Raw genomic sequence first — 25,805 nt, 5'->3', positions numbered from 1 at the left:
CATGTGGCGAAATCATCAAGAAAAAAAAAATTTGAGGTTGTCCAATTTTGTTGACAGAAAACTTTCCGGGTAAGGTCAATTTATAACAAGAAGTTTCACCCCGGTGCTTTTCACAGAGAAGTATTTGTTGTTCTATCGTAGAGCAGAGACCATGTAAACTCTGCACCTTACGTTATACCAACAAACACGAAGTACCTAAATCCTACCACCCTATATTGAGCTCTGTGCCAAAATTTCCTTTACCTAAATCTCACATGTTTGTATACTGTTCTGTCCCCTCAATGATATATATTTTGAAAAAAAAACAAGCTATATTATTTATATTAAGAAGGTTGAAAAAGTTAATGTACCAATACAGCTTCTGTAGTCATATTTTTGATTTGTTTTTTTCTTTTAGTAAGATACCGTACATTGTTGCTTTCTTTGAAAGTAAAATAAAAAGGCAATTTTTTGACAAATTAAAAACATAACTAATCTCAAGTATTTTTCAGTTTGTTCCTAAAGTGAAATTTGAATTATTTAACCAAAAAGATTGTATAATAATTGTGGCTAGATTGCTGTAATCTCAGGCTTAGTAATTCAAATTATTTTTTAACACAAAATGTGACTAAGAGAATAATTTCTCTTTAAAATCTAAGATCTAAGGGAGGGAATTAAGAAATCCAACATGTTACTTCCTATAAAACAGTTAATTAACACTTCTAAGTTTACAGACTACCAATAATAAATTGCTAGGCCAAACATGGAAAAAATACTACATCCTTAAAAACAGATAATACTGTAAAAAAAAATCTGATGTGGACACCAAATCACTTCCTTGTTTTGTTGACACCTTTTTACCAACGGCTATTAAATTACACAAATATATATATATATATATATATATATATATATATATATATATTATTTTTAATGAAAAGTACATAAAATTTTATTTCATTAATAACCTCTGATATTTTTTCATAATTTTTTTTTATTGTTATTACTGAATTATTACTTATCCTAATTTTTTTTCTATAATCAGAGGTTAATTAATTTCTATTAACCTCTTAATTATTAATAAATCAATATATTTAAATAAAAAGAAAGTTAAAAAAAAGGAGGTGAAGTCTGATCCGAACTGATGTACCCTTATAAGATCCAAATATTTCATTAATTATAATTTCATTTGCTTATAACTCTCGAATAAATACCACTTACGATTTATCGTTGAATAGCTCTCAATGAGAGCTTAGTACTGCAAGTAAGAAAAATTCCAAAATCCAATTTTCTTTGGATCTATTTTTTTTTTTATTTTGGGCTTTATTGGACACATTTGGTTCAGTCGATTGCAATCAAAAGGGGAGGTACGATTAAGTTTCGTTCACCAAAATGTAATATTACTGATCAGGAAATTCCAAAGAATTAATCAGTTTTTTTTACTTAATTTCTACTATATATTGTAATTTACTAAGGTAGTTTATGTTACCAGGTATTTTACTACCTCTGTTTTGGATTTACATTATATATATATTTTAAGTTGAAATAATTTCTTTAACGTTCCGGGTGAAAGGCAAAGACAGAGAGTCCTCCAAGAATTTTGGAGAGTTAAATTACGCAAGGTGGTAACTTGCAACTTGTTTGTTTTATGAATATTTATAATTATTTTATCTTAAAAAATGTAAATATATTAATTTAAATAAATCAAGCTTCATCTGACGCCTTGAAGCATTCTGTATGAAACCAACAATAACCAGTGTATTCCACATTGCATTTCACGCCCTCAAAGATGAGGTGTATAAATTTACATTGCAAGGAGTAACTTAAGTCTTATTGATGTTATATCGTACTTGACCTAATAGTTTCTGATTACTTGAAATAGTTGTACATTAATTGTACATATCTTATGAACCGTACGTGGAAAACAAATATTTTACAATCAGTAGGAACCTGTTTCAAAATTTAAAAAAGTTATTTAACATCGGTGTTACTAATTATAATAAAAGAAAATTACTCGAATCAGTAGATAATAAACTCGTAATTAAAAAAAAATACAAATGGGAAAGTTTAAACATATGTTAAGAAAGATAGAGAATTTGGAAACTTTCAAATTACTCTCCTATAAAATTGGTAATTTGCGACTGTGACTATTCTTCGCCTACACTTTAATTTGGTATTATTTTTTTGTACCAAGGATAAATTAAAAATTGTTTAATACTTTCTCTACTATCTTTGAATTTGAATTTTTAGACAATCTTAACTTAAATATTACTATTCATAAGATTATAATTTAACACCAACATAGAAGTCCACTTTAAGTTAAGATTAAATTTCCTGGCCTATCACAGCCTCTTTCATACACTTCAAGCTTACCTGGTGAATTAATACAAACTGAAAAAAATAAATAGGATCGTGTTATTGGTTACTTTTTACTTGGTACTCTTGGATTGTTATTATTTCTTTAAATTTTGTGCATTTATTAACTTTATTTTCTATTTAAAATAAAAGTAGACATAAAAAAAATTCTCAAACATGTTAAAAGTGCTTGAAGAAAAATTATACGTATAATTATAAACGAAATACAAAAGAAAAGTAGTAAGATAAGAGATCTAAGTGTCGGTAAAACTGAAAAAGGACTTTATATGAAATGACATTTAATAACTATCACTGAATGTGAGCTAAGACCGTTTGAAATGTTTGAATTTGCATAATTTTTTTACTTCAGCTAACTTTCTACGGTTTCCTGGAAAAATAAGTAAACTACCTGAAAAATATCACCCTATTCATTACTATGTTATAACAATCGAAACTAATTAATAGTAATGAAAATCGATGTAGCCTAGCTAGTGACACTGAAGAAAATTCCTTTATGAAACAGTTATTTTTCTATTTTCTGAATTTTAAGGCACGGACATAAATAAACAAGCAAAAAATGAATTGAAAACCTCTTTTTTTGTTGGATTTGGTTTTTTACGAGTAATAAAGAGCGAGAGTAAACCCGTTTTCTCTTTTTTTTTTTTTAGTCACCGGAACCACCGTAAGGTATTAGTTCAGAGAACGAATGAGGATGATATGTATCAATGTGAATGAAGTAGAGTCTTGTACAGTCTCAGGTCGACCAGTCCTGAGAAGTGTGATTAATTGAAACTCTACCACCAAAGAAGGAGTCGAGTTTGTGAATATACTGTGGTAACACGTGCTGAATACTGATCAGCGTTTTTGGCTAATTTTGATAAATTTTTTGGTTGTCTTTTCTGTCTTGCTTATTACGCAAATGTTGGCAGACTATTACTGGACACGTGTGCGAAATTTTAAGAATTTTCGTTGACAGATTGATTAGTTATTGTGATTTTTCAAAAAGTATTTTATTCTTTCATAAGGAACAGTGTATAAAAGGACAACATAACCTGGTAATTTAGTAAAAAATTTCTAAGTTATTTGTTTATTTGAGGCAGATCAGTGACATCAGTTGTTTACGTCTAAAAGTTGGACTTTTCCAACTTTTCTCAACTCACCAGGCAAAAGTTGGACTTTTCCAACTTTTCTCAACTCACCAGGCAAAAGTTGGACTTTTCCAACTTTTCTCAACTCACCAGGCAAAATTTTTTAAGTGTTAGAGGTGAATTATAAGGGGAATTTCCTTTTTTTATAACTTCCGAATTCTTTGATCCGTACCCGAATCCTACAGTATCTCGACGAATACCGACCCCCCGTCACCCAAATCCGACCTCGGATTTTGGTGGATACATTTTCGGTCTCTCCGATCCACTGATACCACCCCTCAAAAAGTGACAAGTGGGTACTCAATTTACGCGGAATTGAGCCCTGAACACGTTTTTGAAGTCAGAATTTAAATAAAAATACTTTTTGTGAAGAGTTCAAGGCGACATTGTAATTTTGCTGGTGTTAAGAGCATGGAAGAGAAACAGGGGTTCAGACCGAGGAAGAGCCTGCCTAGGTCACCTGTTAGAGAGCAATTGAAGTTTTTGCCGCGCGAGGAAGAAGGAGTATCCTTTGTTGTGATGTAACCTGTGGCAACTAGAGTGTTAATTAAATTGCCTAAGAGCAATTTAATTAACGAGTAGGTCGTTGGATCGGCTGATGAAAAGGCGTAGGAAAGAAACTGATGATAGAGAGGTAGCATCGGGTGAGGCGTGTTCGCATGAACAGCCGTTAGAGGAAGTCGTAGTCCAGATCACGAAGTTGGCAAAATTAATGGGTGCGAATGTCAACACGAAGTTGGAGATAAAGGAGTGATCTCTCTGGCTTACTGAGCTATTGAAAAAGATAATCGAGTTGACGGATTCTGGATATTCGTGTGGAGGTGCTATAAGTGGTCGTGCAGTGGACGCGGCTATCCAGACTGCGCAGATTGAGAGTAAGAGGCTGCTTGGCCAGGTGGAGGAGGGAGTACTAGAAGAGGAGGTTCCTGATTTGATGATTAAGAGATGGCCTACCTCGTTTTTTGAGAAGTGCGAGGAGAGGAAAGAATCGGTTTTTGGTGTGTCGAATGACGACTTTGTCGATATTTTTAATCTAGCCAAAGACTCTAAAACGGAGTATGGGTGGAGGATTTTTCACTATGTCGTTAAGAAGGCTGTTGAGAAATGATAAATTGAAGCGAGGCCAATTGGTGGTGGAAAAGGGCCAAACGGAGGTATTATTGGGTGAGCTTGAGGATGAAAAGTTGGGGCCTGCTATGCAATTGTCGTAGATACATCTGTGGGAGAGAGGTTGGTGGCTGAATACCTATATCGGGTGATAAAGAAGATCACTCAGCTTAAATTGAATGTTGTTTACGGGGCTGTAAGTAACAATACTGGTTAGCATTGTAAAAAGGTTTTGGAGTAGGTGGACAGAAGACGAAATGAGAAGGTGATTTTTATGGAGGAAAATAAGTTACGAGTGATGGATCTTAAGGGTGAGCAAGAGATCAGAAGTGAGGGGTTTAATGTAATAGTTTTAAGGAGCAGGTTACCTCTTATTCGGACTTGTTGAAAAAAATTAAAAAGGAAGTTAGTAAGGAGGAATTGAGTGAAGTATTATCAATTAAATAGGGAGGTGGTGAGGCTTTGCATAAAAGACCAAGAGGGCCGGTGGAGAAGGTTAACGTGGTCAAAGAGAAGCTCGCTGGTGTGAAAATTACGAGAGAAATGAGAGGTAAACTGGCGTCCATATTCATTAAATAGACTTGATACATGATATCTTGAGCTGGACGTGTCTGATAGAGATATATTGTCGGAATATATTGCAGGTTGGATGGGTAATGTGCCGGATCGCAATGAGTGACTTTGAGGTGAGATGTTTTCGTTGCCATGAGGGAGGGCATTTAGCGGCAAGATGTGTCGGTCCTGATAGGTCGAGGATATGTTTTTTATGCAAGGATGCTGGATAAGGCCAAAGAATGTAAGAAGAATCCTATGTATTTGATGTGTGGTGAAGTTGGATACAATATCGGAGGAGTACAATGTGCAAAGAAAAATGGTAAGTTTACTACAAGTAAACATGAAAAAAAGTTTAGCCTCTCATGATGCCATAATGGAAATTGTTAAGTGTAGAGGTGTGGATCTAGTTGTCGGAGCCTAATGATAAGAAGATGCAGGATGATAGTTGGCTGCATGATGCTACTTGCAGTGCGGCTGTGTGTAGTTTCAATAGTAATACTCCTATTATAAGACAAGTTGCCGGATTGGGGCACGTGTGGCTACCGACTGCAGACATTCTAGTTTGCAGTGTAAAACTAGAATGCACACTAAGTTTGCAGTGTAGTGGGCTGTGCAGAGTGGGCCCAAATGTTGATTTAGGGGATTTTGAAGAGACTCTGGATGAGTTGAGTAGGCTGAGAAATGTTGTGTGTAAGGATGTGGTAATATCTGATGACTTCAAAGCCAAGAATGTTGCATGGGGAACAGATAGACAGGGTCTATTTTTAGAAGAGGAGGTGATGGCGGAGTTGGGACTTATCTGACTCAGTAATGGTGAGTTACCAACCTTGGTCCGCGTAAATGGAGTGTCATTTATAGACGTGTCTTTTTTTCACCGGGACTTGCGAGGACGGCTAAATGTTGGTCGGCGGCGATAAATGGATTCATGAAGATAAATTTATTGATGAAGCTGCGTATGGGACGTGGAGAATCAGGTCTATCCTGGCAGTGTTTTTTGTTGGACGTGAGTAAAGCGTTTAACTCACTGCCGTTTGGGTGGATCCTGAGTGAACTTAAGAGAAGAGGGGTGAGCCCATATTTGCGGCCCTTATTCAAGATTACTTAAGAGTGTAGGTAGTAGTGATAGGCTGTGCAGAGGGGGCCCAGATTCAGATTGAGACGCAGGCCGGAGTACCCCAGGGTTCAGTGTTTGGGCCAACCTTGTGGAATGTAGCCTATGATTGGAGTACTCCGCCTGGATTATCCAGAGGGCGTGTACCCGACTGGTTTTGCCGATGATTTGTCACTCGTTATAGCTGCTAAAACGGAGACTGAATTGGTGAGGAAGGGCAATGAGGCCATGCGGATGGTACATGCTTGGTTGGAGGAGAGCGGTCTTCATTTAGCCTTAGAGAAGACCCAAGTTTTGGCTATGGCAGAAGGAGGCAGTTGGCTCCAATAAGTTTAATAGAAGGTGGAGCGGAGATTGTGACTGTAGGTAGGGCAAAGTAGTTTGGAACCTGGCTTGATATAAAGACATCTTTCAAGCCTTGTTTTTTTTTTGTTTGTGGGCGAAAAACGCCTGGGCGTTATCAGCGCCCGAAATTTTATTAATAAACGGGTAAAATATCTCCAAAATACTAAAGTATATCAGGTGTAAACGTAATATTAATCATATAATAAAAATTTATTAAAACAAGCCAAGAAGGCAAAATAAAACTCAAAACTAATACCACGGACGAAGTTGTTAACACATAAAAGTTAAAATAAAAAGTTCGAATAAAGAAACTATATAAAATTTAACTAATTTCAATGGGTTGTGCAAAAGTCCCCTCCCTGGATAGTAAAATTAAATACATAGAAACAAAAAAAATCAAAATTGAAAGTAAAGGTTAAAATTATTAAAAAACTCTTCTTACAGAAAAACATACATGATAATATTAAACTCTTTACAGTAACCTGGTACTATGCAAAAAGAGAAACATCCGGCCCAAAATTCCGTTATTATTGCACTAGATATCACGGATGGTTCCATGTATATCAAACTGACGTCGCAACGCCGCATAACATATGCAGTCCACGAGAATATGATGCGCAGTCATGCGGCAGTTGCATCGTGTGCATAGGGGTGGGGCTTCTCCTGACATTAGGTATTCGTGTGTCCTAACCGTAACCGGCAGAGGAGCCCCAAGGCAACACTGAATCTTTAAGCCGTCGGAGTTTATTGTCGACGGTAGTCGCCCAGTAACTTTGCCACCTTGCTCTCGGTGATTGTTTTACACGACTGATAAAATAAAAGGTAGTAACTCGGATGGTGAAAGCAGGTTGAATACACGCTTCTTTGGCCGCAGAATCTGCTCTCTCGTTACTTCGAATCCCAACGTGGCTAGGGATCCAGCAAAAACCTACCTCTCTGTTGCGTTTATCTAACTCAGCGATTTTATCATAAATGTCAATGACGACAGGATGTGGATATTTGGAATAAAAGTTTTCTAACGCCTGGAGAGCACTGTACGAGTCACTGCAAGTAAGAATGCTCCTATATTTAGGGCTAACGATACTTAGAGCCCTATTCACAGCGAGTAGTTCTGCGGTGAACACACTCGTAATTTCGGGTAGGAAAAACATATAAGTCTTTGCACTGATAACAAAAGCACAACCAACGTTACCGTCATCAGTGTATATCACCGTGTCTGGGTTCAACTTGGTGAGAATAAACTGAAACATCTGCCGGAAAACAGTAAGTGGTGTTGATCGTTGATCGTATGTTGTAAGGTGAAATGTAAAATTTACAAGGTTTATTCTCCACGGAGGATTCGAGCACGGACATGGTGGAAAGAACGAGGGTGTGTCAACATTTATACGCTGCAGCAGACGTCGTGTACGGACACCCACAAACGCAGTACAACGTATATTTCCTTACATATTTCCTTACATTAGGATTCTTAAGAACTGGGTTAAAAGCTGGGTGATTTGGCTGTCTTTTGAGACAGGCAAAATAAGATAACAAAAGCTGGTCTCGTCTATCACAAAGTGATGGCTCGCCAGTGTCTACAAGTAAGCTTGCGATAGGGCTCGATCTAAACGCACCTGTGGCAAGCCGAAGAATGCTTTTCTTCGGTGTACCCCTTCCAGCATTTTAAGCACGGTTTGACGAGCTGAAGAATAGGCGATACAACCACAATCCAAAAGGAAACGAAAAAGGGAATAGGTAAAACGCAACATACATGACCGATCGGCTCCCCAATTAGTGTTACTAAGGACCCGCATCATATCTAAATGTTTGGAACATTTTGTCCTCAATTCATTTATATGTTTGATCCAGGTAAAATAGCTATCAAAAAGCAAACCTAGAAACCTGACGTAAGGAGAGACAGCAATAAGCTCTCTGTTCAGAAAACCCCGCGGATTAGAAGGGTTCCGTAGCCGAGAAAAGTCTACACAATTCGTCTTGTCGGGTAAAAATGTGAAACCAATAGTTCTTGACCAAGCCTCAAGGGGAAATATAGTGTTCTACATCAGTCACTCCGCAGTGGGTGTAGAGCGGCTCGCAACGTAAATAGCAAAATCATCAACGAAAAGAGAACAAGAAAAAAGTGCATGTACACAATTGGCAATGGCTGTATGTGGCCACAGAAAACAAGGTGGCAATTAATACACTACCTTGAGGTACTCCATTTTCCGAGACGACACTGTCTGAAAGTGAATCGTCTACACGAACACGAAACGTTTGGTGATTTCAGAATTCCCGGATAAAAACAAGCATATTGCCGTTGATTTCCACCTCCTAAGGGTGTTAAGAATGCATGTCGCCAGGCCGTGTCGTACGCCTTTTTTATATCGAAGAAGATAGCAACAAGGTGTTGGCGGTTCAGGAAGGCGTTTTGTATGGCTGTCTCCATTGACACCAAATGGTCAATGGAAGATCTCCCTTGTCGGAAACCACACTGCTTCGAAGAAAGAAAGCCATGTTTCTCCAAGTACCATGCAAGCTTACGGTTTACCATTCTCTCCATTATTTTACATAACAGGCTTGTTAAAGAAATAAGTAGCTTATTAGGTAATTAACTAAAGTAGCTTGAGGGATAAGTTTTGTCTTTACCAGGCTTTAGTAGTGGTATAATAAATGCTCCTGACCAGCCGGGCGGAAAGACTTGTACGGAGAATAAACCATTGTAAATACTCAAAAGAAGTTGTAGTGCTGATTTAGGAAGGTGTGAATGCACACAAAGGCGAACGTTGTCTGGTCCAGGGGAAGTGTCACGTGAGTTCTTAAGTGCGTGCAACAATTCTTTAAGTAAGAATGGAGTGTTCAATTCACCAACCGAAACACCAATATGTAACGCCAATATTTCCATCTGTGTTTTGTACCTTTGAAAGTCGTTACTATATGACGAAGTGAGAGATACCGAGCGGAAAGATTTTGCTAAAGTATTTGCTACAGCCGAAGATGATGTAAGGAGTTCTCCTTCATCGATGAGACCGAGAATAGATTGCCTTGGCGACCTGAAAATTGCATAGATTTTTTTCACACAGTAGACGTGGGAGTAGTACGTGAGATGGTGTTCACATATTTCGTCCATGAATTTCTCTTAGCGTTCAAGAAGACCCGACGGCACACCGCTCTAGCCCTGCGGTACAAATTTAGATGTTCAGTTGTAGGTCTATTATTGAATTTGCGTAGTGCCCGCCGTCGATTCTTAATAGCACGTTTGCAATCATCATTCCATCACGGAATGGAAGAACGTTTAGGATTGCCCGATGTTTCTGGGACATATCTGCTGGCTGTTTCGAGTATTATAGGCGTAAAAGAGGAAAGTTGCTCAAGGATGTTCGCACCGACGTCATACTGCGATTGGAAGGCTTTATAATATCCATCCCAATCTGCCTTTTCAACAGTCCACCTCCGTGGATGTTGATTTTTATTAATTATTTTTGTTTGGACTATAAGAAAGGCACTTCGGAAGTAACTTCGTCTTATCGTACAAAAAAAGAATAAGTAAAAAGCGAGATTGAACAATTAGTGCAAAAAATACACTTGTGTTAAACAATCAGATCAATTATCAGAACTATAAATGTTAGTAGTTTTGTGATATTTATAACCTATTTACTCGATGGTAATTATTCACATCGATTATGGGTTTAAAATAAATTGCTTTTCTTATTTCCAACCAGCACCTGTAATATATCACTTCAACAGACAGTAAATATAGGTATGTAATAAGTTAATGAAAACTTTATGATTTCATTACCATTTTATTTTATATATCAGCCGTTGACGGTTGAATTTGTAAAAGTACTTAGATATGACGTCATGTAGTAAAACTCTATTCCTAACAAAATCCTTAAGCATTCCTATACGTACAAACTATTTTTCAACCAATATCTTTCATAAGAAAGAATATCATATATTACACATATCCCTACAGGGATCATAAATCTATTTTATGTCTAATGCAAATTGATAATAGCTAGAGTATAGGATAGAGCCTCATTTAGGACCCAGATCAGTAAGAGGACTGAAGATCACCCAGCAACGAATGAGAGTTGCATATGAGACTCGGGTGAAGAAAGTGACCTGATGGTGAAGGGGAGAAGGATAACCCCGTGTGGAGCCGTCGTGCGTCTGCACTTGTGCAGATGAGCGACGGTGATGCAGCGCGGGGACTCTGGACCCCTGGAGCCTAAAGACATCTCCTGGCGCCGTGCAATGCTTAATTACAGGACCGGCCTCGGAAGGGGAAAACGGTGAGATAGGAGTTTTAGTCGGTAAGGTGCGGATACACATAGGCTCTTAATAACATCTAGCCGAACCCGTGCGAGTCCAACACTCCCCCATTTTTGTGGGATGCGAAAATGACATTTATCAGACTCATCTATAACAAAAAAAAAATTGAAAATAAACTGATAAACCGGTTAAAAATGCATCACTGATCAATTAAGTACATTAATTTTAAACAATATGTTTATTGTTATAGAATATGTTTAGTGATTTTAGAGTAATTAACTCAGCGTCAAATAATGGGCAGGCAGGAGTAGGTTTCGTGATGAACAAGAAGATAGGGAGGAGAGTGGAGTATTTCAAAACGCATAGCGATAGAATCACTGTAATAAGGATAAAATCAAAACCTAAACCGACAACGATTGTTAACGTCTATATGCCTACAAGCGCCCATGATGATGATGAGGTAGAGTGTGTATACGAAGAGATTGATGAAGCAATTAAACACGTAAAAGGAGATGAAAATTTAATAATAGTTGGAGATTGGAATGCAAGCATTGGAAAAGGCAAGGAAGGAAATATAGTGGGTGAATACGGGCTGGGCAAAAGGAATGAAAGAGGGGACCGATTTATAGAATTTTGCACGAAGTATAATTTAGTAATTGCCAACACCCAAATTAAAAATCATAATAGAAGAATATACACTTGGAAAAAGCCAGGCGATACTGGAAGGTATCAGATAGATTATATCATGGTTAAGCAAAGATTTAGAAATCAACTCGTGGACTGCAAAACTTACCCTGGAGCAGACATTGATAGCGATCATAATTTGGTGATAATGAAATGTAGATTGGGGTTTAAAAACCTGAAGAAAAGGTGTCAGATGAATCGGTGGAATTTAGAGAAGCTTGAGGAAGAGGAGGTAAAGAAGATATTTGAGGAGGACATCGCAAGAGGTCTGAGTAAAACAGATAAGGTAGAAAATGTAGAAGAAGAATAGGAGAATGTTAAAAAGGAAATTCTTAAATCAGCAGAAGCAAACTTAGGCGGAATAAAGAGAACTGGTAGAAAACCTTGGGTTTCAGACGATATATTGCAGCTGATGGATGAACGTAGAAAATATAAGAATGCTAGTGATGAAGAAAGTAAAAGGAACTATCGGCAATTAAGAAATGCTATAAACAGGAAGTGCAAACTGGTGAAAGAAGAGTGGATTAAAGAAAAGTGTTCAGAAGTGGAAAGAGAAATGAACATTGGTAAAATAGACGGAGCATACAGGAAAGTTAAGGAAAATTTTGGGGTACATAAATTAAAATCTAATAATGTGTTAAACAAAGATGGTACACCAATATATAATACGAAAGGTAAAGTCGATAGATGGGTGGAATATATTGAAGAGTTATACGGAGGAAATGAATTAGAAAATGGTGTTATAGAGGAAGAAGAGGAAGTTGAGGAGGATGAAATGGGAGAAACAATACTGAGATCTGAATTTAAGAGAGCATTAAAAGATTTAAATGGCAGAAAGGCTCCTGGAATAGACGGAATACCTGTAGAATTACTGCGCAGTGCAGGTGAGGAAGCGATTGATAGATTATACAAACTGGTGTGTAATATTTATGAAAATGGGGAATTTCCATCAGACTTCAAAAAAAGTGTTATAGTTATGATACCAAAGATAGCAGGAGCAGATAAATGTGAAGAATACTGAACAATTAGTTTAACTAGTCATGCATCAAAAATCTTAACTAGAATTTTATACAGAAGAATTGAGAGGAGAGTGGAAGAAGTGTTAGGAGAAGACCAATTTGGTTTCAGGAAAAGTATAGGGACAAGGGAAGCAATTTTAGGCCTCAGATTAATAGTAGAAGGAAGATTAAAGAAAAACAAACCAACATACTTGACGTTTATAGACCTAGAAAAGGCTTTCGATAACGTAGACTGGAATAAAATGTTCAGCATTTTAAAAAAATTAGGGTTCAAATACAGAGATAGAAGAACAAATGCTAACATGTACAGGAATCAAACAGCAACAATAACAATTGAAGAACATAAGAAAGAAGCCCTAATAAGAAAGGGAGTCCGACAAGGATGTTCCCTATCTCCGTTACTTTTTAATCTTTACATGGAACTAGCAGTTAATGATGTTAAAGAACAATTTAGATTCGGAGTAACAGTACAAGGTGAAAAGATAAAGATGCTACGATTTGCTGATGATATAGTAATTCTAGCCGAGAGTAAAAAGGATTTAGAAGAAACAATGAACGGCATAGATGAAGTCCTACGCATGAACTATCGCATGAAAATAAACAAGAACAAAACAAAAGTAATGAAATGTAGTAGAAATAACAAAGATGGACCGCTGAATGTGAAAATAGAAGGAGAAAAGATTATGGAGGTAGAAGAATTTTGTTATTTGGGAAGTAAAATTACTAAAGATGGACGAAGCAGGAGCGATATAAAATGCCGAATAGCACAAGCTAAACGAGCCTTCAGTAAGAAATATAATTTGTTTACATCAAAAATTAATTTAAATGTCAGGAAAAGATTTTTGAAAGTGTATGTTTGGAGTGTCGCTTTATATGGAAGTGAAACTTGGACAATCGGAGTATCTGAGAAGAAAAGATTAGAAGCTTTTGAAATGTGGTGCTATAGGAAAATGTTAAAAATCAGATGGGTGGATAAAGTGACAAATGAAGAGGTATTGCGGCAAATAGATGAAGAAAGAAGCATTTGGAAAAATATAGTTAAAAGAAGAGACAGACTTATAGGCCACATACTAAGGCATCCTGGAATAGTCGCTTTAATATTGGAAGGACATGTAGAAGGGAAAAATTGTGTAGGCAGGCCACGTTTGGAGTATGTAAAACAAATTGTTGGGGATGTAGGATGTAGAGGGCATACTGAAATGAAACGACTAGCACTAGATAGGGAATCTTGGAGAGCTGCATCAAACCAGTCAAATGACTGAAGACCAAAAAAAAAAAATGTTTATTTAACAAAAATATGAATTTGAAGTATTATTATCAACAGCATTCGTCGGCGTGTTTTTAAACATTTTTATTACTTCTTCGCTAATTAACATGTAAAAATATAAATATTTGTAGACATGTATTTCTAATGTATTTTGTGGCAACAGACACAAAATTTAAAAGAATAGAAAATTAAATTAGCTTCTAAAAAAAATTACTAACCATTTTTATTATCATTAACTACAAAAATCTTAATGATATTAATTTCTAAGAAATCTGCTTTTCTAACAACATATCGTAGATGATGAAACACAAATTTTATGCCGAATAAATATTTTTTTAATTTAATTTAATTAATAATAAGTAAGCTTATATTTAGAAACGTGATTTATTTTCAATTTAACTTTGGAGAACATTTATATATAAAGAAATCTCGGTTAAGAATTTTATGTAAAGTTTCACCTTAACGATGTTTAAATTTTTTAGATTCTAATATTAGCAGGTTAAAATAAGCTGGTAAACTACCACAGAACGAGATATTAAAAAAAAAATATTTTTTTTAAATTAAAAAAAATTACTTTCCTAATAAAATGATTCTGAAAAACACACGACTTTTATTCTTTTTCTTCTTCCAAAACGGACGGATTAACATCTTCCAGTCCTATAAATTTGAAATTTATTTAAAAATACAAAAAAAAAAAAGACTTTTTAAAATTAATTTTTCGTTAAGTAAAAGACGTACATTACAAAAGTATTAGAGGAAACAGTCAGATGATAACAGGTTAGTTTTAGTTTTATATTACACTAACCGTTACATTATATTATCAGGGCGAGCAAAGCAAGCCCTTCCCATTTATCTCGGAATCTCCACCCTTTGAACCCCGCTGCGTTATCCTCATGTTTGTGAGAATAATACTGATAAATAACGATTAAAGCCGAAAAGCTCTCTTTCCTACACCGTTTCCCTCGTTCTTGACATAGAAGCTCTAATACGCTACTGCTGTAGATGAAAATATCTTCTTACGATTCCCTTTCCGTTAAACTACGATACCCTATACATCTTGGGAAGAGGTCAAGGTAGACAGTTGAAAATCGAATGAGTTATAAAACGCACATCAATTTGTTGGTCTATTATCTTTACATAGAAAAACATCAAAAACAGAATTATATCGTCATCCAAGAGGAACAATTCACAACTTCAGCCCCAAGGGGACTAGGGCCTTGATCTATGGCTTAAAATATCTCTGTTATTCATGTTATCCCTAGGATAACATGAATGTATTCTGAAAATTTGAAATTAATCAGTCGATTGGTTCTCGCCTGATGTTGCTACAAACGGACAAAAGCTTCCCAAAAGTTCATTAATCATTGAACATTTTATATCTACATACTAGATGTGTGTGCGTTCACCCGCGCAAACATAATATGAGTAAGTATGCGATACTTTACGATATAAAACCTTTTTCTTCTTAATTTAATAGAACTTTAATAGTAAATATCAAAACAAAAATATTTGTATTCCAAAAATAATGGAATGTACTTAACAATAAGTTGTTAACTATTGGGGTATCTTTGACACTAAGTCATCATTAAACGTATCCCTGTGACAAAAGAAGTTACATGACAAAGAAAATTAATATTTTTTATCAAAAGTCAGGCAAAATTACAATAGATTTGTGAATTAAAAGTCAAATATGGAATAAAAACCGATAAAATAATTAATTAAAATAATATGTTTATAGACATGAAAATTAAAATATACAGCATATCAAAAGTTAATTAAATTCCGGTTGGTTATTTTTTATGAAAATATAACTTTCAAAATAATTAATAATTGTTCATTTATTAAATAATTGCTATTAAAATAAAAATTCTCTTTTCTTTACTATTTAACTGAAAATTTAAGCCCACATTTATTATCTTTTATTTTTCGTTATCATTCATTTGACTATTTTATGGTATTCTCCATTCCATTCTATTAATACAACATTCATTTTTATTATATTATACTATGTTTAACAATAAATGTTACTGTGAATAACTCTCTATTTTATTGTACTTCAAATTTCTCTCTAATCACGTGTTCTAATATTCTGAAATCTAATTAGCGGTTAATCTTAGAATTTTACCTATAACTATTCCATATTTCAATTTGCTTTCTCTGTGCAATACGACAAAGATGTTAATATTTTTTAAAAATTATTAGGAAACCTAATAGTTGTCAAATAATTGAAACATTTTTCTTTGAAAAAATTAGTTTCTGAACCTAATTGTCAGCACGTTTTTCAGAAAAATTTCCGAAAGCACTTTTTTTAATGGCGATCATCTCAAAAAAGTTGCGAAATCCCTAAAGTATATAATTGAATAATAATGTATATTATATTATATTTTGTTTGATCATCTATTTTTTTGTCAAATTTACTCTATTAGCAAATTTAAACTCTTAAGATCTTAGTTAATTTTGCAGTGTAGTGTTATTGCCATTGAGTATCCTGTATATAAGAGGTAATTAACAAAAGCTGATTCTGTTGTGTTTCAGTTGTCTGTGGGTATATATATATTCTGCCTGTCCTATGTAATTTTAGTTCAGTATCTTCAGTTTAATTTATATTCCTAGGTTTCTATGTTTTTCGGTATCTATTTTGGTAGTTTTGTATGACCTAATATAATTTATTTTTATTAGTTCTGAAATCAAAAAAATTCTTTGCATTTAAAATTATATATTTCTGACAAATATTATAAAATCATTAATATCATTTAAATATTTTGTTCTTATTTATCGGTAACAAAAGGTAATCTTGTTCGCAATGAAATGAAGTGTTATCAATATATATATATATAAATCTGATGTGACATCACATGACTTGCTTGTACGCCTATTAAATTACAAATATACATTTTATTAGATAAAATTTTATTTCATTAATAACTTCTGTTATTTTTTCATATATATAATATATATATTATTATTATTATTACTGAATTATTGCTTATAGTAAAATTTTTGTTACAATCTGAGATTAATAATTATTAATAAATCAATATATTTATATTAAAAAAAGTTAAAAAAAAAGGGGAAACTGGGATTTGAACTGATGTGCCTGCCTTCCTCTTGAAAGAGCCAAATATTTCAAAAATTAATATTTTATTTAGCTATAACTCTGGAACCAATGAAAATAAGTACTACTTATGATTTAACGTTGAAAATTTCTCCAATGGGGGCTTTATTACTACAGTTAAGAAAAATTCCAAAATAAAAAAAAATTGAAATTAGACTTTTTTGGACACTTTTGGTCCAGTCGATTGCAATCAAAAGGGGAGGTGCACAACTAGATGTTACAACAGTTCTAAATCCAAAATTTCAACATTCTACGGCTAATAATTTTTGAGTTATGCGATATACATACGTACGTACATGTAGACGTCACGCCGAATCTATTCGAAATGGATTCAAAGATGGTCAAAATGGATATTTCCGTTGAAATCTGAAAACCGACATTTTTCGCGATCACAATACTTCCTTTACGTCGTAAAAAAGAAGTAAAAATGAGTTTGTTTGTTTGTTTGTCCCGTATGCGTTTCTATACCATTCATCCGATTCCGAACAAATTTTGGCGAGTTGTTGTGTACGCCCGCGAACGTTTCTGAATTAGTTTGGATCCGCTAGGTGGTGCAGGGGTCGAGATATTTCAAAAAATTGTATTTTATGTCCGATTTAGCTCATATTCAGAATATGTGTTACATGGAAATAAATACCTCTGTAAAAAATGGACCCGCTACATAGCGTTGGAGTTGAGATATTTGGAATAATTGCATTTACGGTCCGATTTGGTTCATATTCAGAATATATATTAGTTAGGTGGAAATAAATATTTTTGCAAAAAATGGATCGGCTAGGTGGCGCTCGGGTTGAAATATTTAGAAAAATTGTATTTATGAACCGATTTGGTTTATTTTCAGAATATATTAGTTACGAGAAAAGATAACGTTTTGCAAAAACTTTACCCGCTAGGTGGTGAGGGTGTCCAGATATTTACGAAACAAACATACAAACTTTCTTCTTCTATATACATAAATGGCAATGTTTGTATAATTGTCTGCTATAAACTAAAAAACTACTGGACCAATTTACGCGCAGGTTTTTGCAAGGTGGTCCGCGTTGTTCGTAGAAGGTTTAAAGCTATTGAAATCCTCGATCTGATTAGTAGAAATTAAGTTAGGGGTATTTTGAACAGAGTACTATGTTTAGAGAGTAGTTTGAATTAAATCCGATGGTTAGTGCTGTTTTGACAATTAGATTTATTTACATTTTGACTTTTATTAAGTAAAAGGTTAATATTGTGAAGTTCCGTAATGTTTTGTAAGTTTCTTTATGTTCACTATTAACTGTGATGATTTTATAGCCATATCTCTTTTTATTAAACAGTTATTTTCTACCGATTACTGTGTTTAGTGAGCGGTTTGAATTACATCCAATAGGTGGTGCTATTTTTTTGCCCATTGGATTTAATTACGTTCTAACTTTTATAAAGTAAGAGGTAAAATTTAGTGAAGTTCCGTAATATTCATTTTTTTAATGTTATATCAAACTTTCAATTGTGTGTTTATATATATTACACACACACACACAACACACACACACACACACACACACACACACACACACACACACACAAATCTAGCAATAGCGAAGCATTGCCGGGTCTGCTAGTAAAGTAACATAACATTGATCATATTTTACGTCGATCTAACCGCATCTTCAATCTAGTAGATTTTTTGAACCTAGGTTTTTATAACCATAACTTTGCACAAGGAACTAGCCTAGATTTTGTATTGACGAATGTAACTGTGTCAACTCTTTCTTCGGACGGTGTTGTGCACCCGGATAAACATCATCCTCCGTTCTCAATAATCTTACACGACTCTTCGTTCATTCATGATCATGTTACAAATCGTTCCACGTATAATTTCAGAAAGGGAGACTTTAAATCTTTCTTTATAGACGTGACGAACGCAGATTGGGTCAATGTTCTTCTGTGTCCTAACCTGGACGAAGCTGTGACGAATTTCCATCAGGTGTTCAGAAAAGCTATAGCCAAGAATGTTCCATCACTCGTCGTCGATCGCCTAAGTTTCCGTTCTGGTTTTCAGCCGAACTTATAGCGCTGATTAAGAAGAAAAAAGTAGCACATCGACGATTTAAATTAACGAGACTTACTTCTGACTATCGCTCGTTTTCAGAGCTACGAAAGAAAGTTAAACTGATGCTTTCTAGGGATAATTATAACCACGCAAGGTTCATCGAAAGCGATCTAACGTTTAAGCCTTCAAGGTTTTGTAAATACGTCTCACAACACAGATCTAACCCAGAAAGAGTAGTTGCACCTCTGATCGATAATGAACCAGTCACCGATCCTCAAGTGCTATGTACTCGTTTTGGGGAGTACTTTCAATCTGTGTTTCAGTCTTTTCCAGAGGATGTACAAGCGGATACCTCTTCAACGTCCAAAGATCGGATGAAGTGTGCTGAGCTTGATATACCCTATGTCAGCGTCGAATTAGTATTAACCACCATTAACGGAATTAATCACAAGGCAGCCAGTGGACCTGATGGCATACCACCATTTATTATTAAATGCGTCAGCAGCGTGATCGCTCCTATTCTGGCCTCATTGTGCAACTGGAGCTTGAAATCAGGTACCTTCCCCAGCCTATGGAAAAAGGGCGATCGTTACTCCAATTCCCAAACCTAGTGTCCCCCTTATTTCTAATTTCCGCCCTATTTCCGTCCTATCCTCCTTTTCTAAAATTTTTGAATCAATCCTAACATCTCGTATACCTCAAAACATCCAACATAAAATCTACGCTTCTTAACACGGCTTCATGCAATCCCGTTCCACAACCAAAAAACCTCAATTGTTTCCTTAATAAAATTGGTCCTGTTGTTGAATCTCAAGGTCAGGTGGATGCTATCTATTTTGGTTTTCAAAAAGCATTTGACAAAATGCCCCATTACCTGCTCCAAAAGAAGTTGGCTGAATTTGGGTTCAATGAGCGTCTTGTTAAGTGGATCTCTTCATACTTGAATAACAGAACTTTTGCTGTTAGGGATGCTGGATGCACTTCCCAAAGAGAATTCTCTGCAATCTCTGGAGTTACACAGGGTTCCAACCTTGGTCCGTTGCTGTTTCTACTTTTTATAAATGATATTACTGAATCCGTCTCTGTTGGTCTGAGTATGTATGCCGATGACCTTAAAATATTTCTTCAGATTAAAAGCTTACATGATCACCTAATGTTACAACGCTATATTAACCATATTTACCAGTGGGCAATGAGAAATCACATGCCGCTAAATTTCTCAAAAATTAAACATATTCCGTTCTCCCGAAAAACTAACATTGCTTGGTATAATCATACAATAAACTCTCTTCCCATTAATACTGTGAACTCCGTCACCGACCTAGGCATACTCCTTGACTCCAAGCTATACCTTTCTAAACACGCAGACATGATTGTGAGCCGAGCGAAGAGAAATCTTGGTCTGTTGAAATGGATTGCGAGACCTTTTGTTGATCCTCGACCTTGTGTCTTACTCTTCAAGTCACTTGTTCGAAGCCAGTTTGAATATAAAACCTCAACCTGGAATTCTTGAAGAGACTATACATCGAAAACGAAATACAGTTACGTACACCCGGAAGCAATATTCAAAACGTTTGTCCTCTTGCATACTCTACACATTATCTCTTAAAGATGCGCTTTAACTGCTGTAAAAAAATATGATAAAATAGACTTTTTTCAACCGAGGAAGAATTTTGTTTTTGAACTGAGTAGGTTTTACTCCGATATAATATAGATATTAAAAGTATAAAAACCCATAATACTAGATTACTACAGAACTTCACTAACCCTCTTCTGCTTGACCGTAGTTAAGTTATATAAATTAAAACAATTTTCTATTAATAAATAAATAAATATTTTAATAATTAAAATCAATTATATTGTATAACAATGACGTAAATTTCTTTTGTGTCTTTTTTACCTGCACATATATATATGTGTGTGTATGTATATATATATATATATATATATATGTATATATATATTGACAGTGCTGTATAAGTAACTGAAATTCTAATTAAATGTAATTGGATGAAGGAGATAATAAGATGTAAATTTTTGAATTGTAACTAATGTTATTATTGTTATTAAACTATATTATTTAATTTTGTTTCCTGAATTATGTGTATTTTTAATTAAGTGTATATGTTTATCTGTAATCTTGTATTTATGCAAAGACATATAATAATATAATTGTGTAACATAATTAAAACACCAGTATTACTCTTATTTTTATGAACTAATAATTATATGAGCTATGATTATTAACCAATGACTAATAATTATTATGAACTAATGATTAAAATTTGTATTTTTAATTTATATTGACATTTTTAATTTATATTTAATGTATATAGATATTCTTTTTTATGTACTATTGTGTAATACACAAAGGCTGTCCTATTGCACAAAAAATACAAACTAATAAAAAAAAAAAATAAATTATTATTATTATTATTATTATTATTACTGAAAGGTGTTATTGCAATTTTTTGTTCTTTGTTGTAATTTTATTATAAATTCGGTAAAAAAAAAAGAAGTATAATCCACTTTTATCCTAGTTGTAATAATTTTACATAATTTATTTGATAATTATTTATTTCATCAGGTTATTATAAAACTCTATATAAAGAATGCTTAAAAAATTGTGAATGAATGAAAAGTATTAACGATAATACTGTAGATATTATTAGATCGGTTACAGCATACAATCTATGATAATCTTATTTAATGATGCTCTTTTTAAAAGTCATAACCTTGAATGTTGTTTGCTGTGTTTGTCTAAACGGTAAAACTTGAACAACATAATAAAATTATTTTTGTGTGATATACTTAAAGACATCAAAGTTACACTTAATTACCTCATAACGTTATATTTTTCTGATAACCGTAAAAAAATAGATCGTTTCCAAGCAGGAACATCTGTTATACTTCATTTTTTTTAACAGTTAAAAAGTTATTTAAACGCTCCCACATATTATTAATGTTTTGTTTATATACATTTGTATGTTCAATTTGTTATTTTCTTCACAAACCGGGTCGTTTCTGGTTGATAACGCTTACTCTATTTTCTAGTGGTAATCCCGTTCTATGTATTTTTGGTAGATAATTTAAACGAAAAAATACTTCATCCGCGTAAACTATTTGAAAATATTTTTCATTTTATTCTTTTCATCGTTGCTTAACATCGAGATATACGGCCGGCCTGATCATCTCAAACAAATTTGTTTGTTTGATTTTCTAATTAAAATTAGTTACGTTAATTTTCCCGATAAATATTCTCGCTTTCTTTACACATCCTTAGCCTACGTTCTCATATTAATCGCTTTAATAGTTTATTTCGGCGTTCCTTTTCTTATTTTTATCTAGATGCAGCTTTTTTCGTACAAACGGGCTATTGAATTTAGAAAATGTAATATAAAGTAAATTTTATCAATAAAAATTAAGGTAAGAAAAAAAAAAACAAGAATTTTTTAAACTAGTTTTTTTTTTAATTTTGAATGTTTCGAATTGAATTGAACTAATTGAATTTGTAAAATTAAATAGAAACCATTAATATGAAATGTACTCTTTATTATGCCTACTTCTGACCGTCGACATTTTACGAAGAATTGCAAACAATTAATTTACGTATGCGTTGTTATCGAGGTACGCATATAACAACGACAAAGTGACATTGGTTACAACGAAGTTTCCTGGCATCGGTTTCTTATTTTTATATAATGGAAAAATAATTGTATATGAAAAAACCATAATTTTTTGGGGTTGGGGTAATCGATGATGGTTTGTAAAATTATCATTATAAATTTAAATAAACCAAAAAATAGTTTAAAAAATTCAAATATTCGGTATTTTTTATTTTTTACCTGTTCCCTCATTTCCAAAATCACATTTCAAAATGTTTTTTTTTTTTATAGTTCTACGTTTACTATATTAAATGGAGGAAACTAAAAAAAATTCTAGTGAAAAAATGTACAACCAAAAGTTAGCAAAGAATTTTTTTCGGTGGGAAGGGGGTGAATTATGACTAACATTTATTGTCATTATTATGAAAATTTTAAATAAATAAAGGTTTTAAAAAGAAATTCAAAAAAAAACAATTATTTTAAACCTAGATCGGCTCTCCCTACCATCAATATTGCCTTGCTATGTTTCGGATTTCTATACTAGATCGTGGGATACCGGTGTTCTTTGGTGGTTGAGTTTCAAATAACGATAAATAATTCAATTATAACAATAAAAAAAAATATCAAGAAGTTATTAATGAAATAAAATTTTATATACTTTTAATTTTAAAAATATGTGTATATGTAATTTAATAGGCGTACAAGGAAGTCTGGTGTCCACATCAGATTTTTTTGTGATAATTCATATTGTGAGCTTAAGGCGTGTTGGGGGTGACAACCTGAATTTTGCAGCTTATACGAATATGAAGGAAACTTTCCTTTTGAATGAAAGAGACCGAGGTCGTTAGTACTAAAACACGTGGGTATTTCTTTATGGTACTTTCCATGTTTTATTGTTTCAAACTAATTCCGCTGCAAGTCTACGCGAATTTGATTTATGGAGATTATAACTGACCGATAAAAAAAAATCCAAATTGCTATTTAATTTTTTTTTTTAAAACATACAGTAAAAGTAATGATTATCTTGATTACATTCTGTTAAATTATTATCGAATTCACTTATACTTTCTTTCATCTTATGTTAGAACTTGGCTGTCGTGTGACGTGACATAGGGTGGTAAAACGTGAAAGAATGTTTTCTTGCAATGTCGGGACTTGTATTGTACCTAACAGTGGTATTAAATAATTCTTTACGGTGGAGTGCGTTGATCTTGGAACAAGTCTTTTCTCTGTCATATTAAACGATTATTTTGCTCGAAACAATAGTAGTGTTAAATCGCTTATGAATTATTTTTCTTTGTTTACGATATTTAATATTGTATTTTAACAGTTATTTATGTCATCAATAGCCTTAAAACGGCGTCCTTTCATCGCCGATTTTAATTTTGGAAATAAGAAAATAGGGAGGCTGACGGAGGACAATCATGATCCTTTCCACGAATGTTTCATCGTCATCGGCTTGTTTAAGAAGTTGCCGGTAAACGTCCACTCGATGTTCTTCTGCTGCTCGGCCGTCAAACCAGGAACACACTTTGCTGTAACTCGATGCATGTTCAGTTTTTTAGTTAAAATGGCAAATCTGGCAATCAATTGCCGATTTGCAATCGTTGATTTTCTGAACGCGGTTGTCATCAGTGAAAGTCGAATGTATGCCTTCCTAGACGAGGGTCATCTTCGATCTACTGACGACCGCTTTTAAATCGTGAAAACCATTCGTAACATTACATAAGACCCAGAGCAACATCTCCGTAAGCTTGTTTCAAAATTTAAAACGTTTATGTGATGAAAGTTTTTTTTAGTTTCACGCAAAATGTTATTTGTATCGTTGCTTTTGAAAATCGCTACAAATACTTAAACATGTTGCACTCAAATAACAATAAAAAGAAAACTAAGACAAATATCAATAATGCAAGATCATGTGGTTACAGAAAAGATTATGTGGAATACAATGCTGCCAACCGCACGTCACTAAATATCTCCATTGGCGCGTAACTGAATATGTTCTGTTATTTTCTGAACAGCCTTCGTATATATATATATTGGTCATCCTTCCCGGAATTGTGATCCCGTCAAGTGATAAAACTGAAAATTCTTATTATTCCTGCGTACTTACTAGTAAGTAAATAGTTTATTTACATAAATAGTAAATACTTTATTTACCCTGTTCGTTTTTCTCGGTTCGAATCCCTGTCAGACATGGCGGTTTTAATCGCTACAAAATTGCCATGGGATTTATCATGCACATGTTTGGAGCTTACGTGTCGAATTTTTCGTCAAACAAATAAAAAAGTCTACTTTACAGGTAGCTTTATGCAAAATATACAGAGTGTTTAACAAAGTACGCTAATTCTTTTAATAATGGCAGATAAAAACATGAAATTTATTAGGCTTGTCTTGCCTAAAAGGCTTTAATAAACGACCTATTATTTTATTGTAAGCTAGTTGTTAAAAAAATAGTCTTATTATAGAAACAGTTAAAAATTAAAAAACAGTCTTTAGTTTGGAGTGGAGATGATTATTTATATGAATTGAAAATTAAACATTCCTAATTGTAAAGAATAAAGTGGACATGGTGATGACCGTATCTAAAACTTATTTACTGCTTTATTAATCCAGTAATGTTGAATAACAAACCATATAGAAGACAGGAGTTTTGTTAGTTTCCCTATAAAAAAACTGGAGTTGTTCTAGGATAGTTCAGGTGGCTATTAAGTACATAGGAAACTTATATCGTAGTTGGTTATTAAAATCCATCCCACAAAAAGTGCCATTCAACGGCTTGCGACTAAATAAAAGTGAATATAAAACAGTATAAATACAATTAACTTTCTGTTCTGTGAACATGTCGTATACCTTGGATTCAATCAATTCGAGGATCTTAGGAATAATTTAATCTCAATCTCTATTTAATTAAAATCTAAATAATTTATAATAAATCATTAAGATAACATTATTAGGTTCTTACGTATTAGCTTATCGACCATTGAATTGCAAACTCTTTTAGGTGATTGTTAATATCACCCGATATAACCATTATATTACCATTTTTATAACCATTTATGTTTATTTTTAAAATATAATTTAACCAAATTTAATTTACGCTCGATAACTTTGACTAATTAAGACAGTAAAGTTTTGTATATGTAAATACATTCAGTAATTATTGCAATTATTTATTATTTAATCAAAACACAACTGTTAATTAGTCGAGGTTAGCGCACGAAACGAGCGTAGGTTAACT

Source organism: Lycorma delicatula, chromosome 2 (genome assembly GCF_047948215.1).
Source record: "Lycorma delicatula isolate Av1 chromosome 2, ASM4794821v1, whole genome shotgun sequence".
NCBI classification, from domain to species: domain Eukaryota; kingdom Metazoa; phylum Arthropoda; class Insecta; order Hemiptera; family Fulgoridae; genus Lycorma; species Lycorma delicatula.
The sequence above is the reverse complement of the archived record's forward strand: the minus strand, read 5'-3'. Positions refer to the sequence as shown.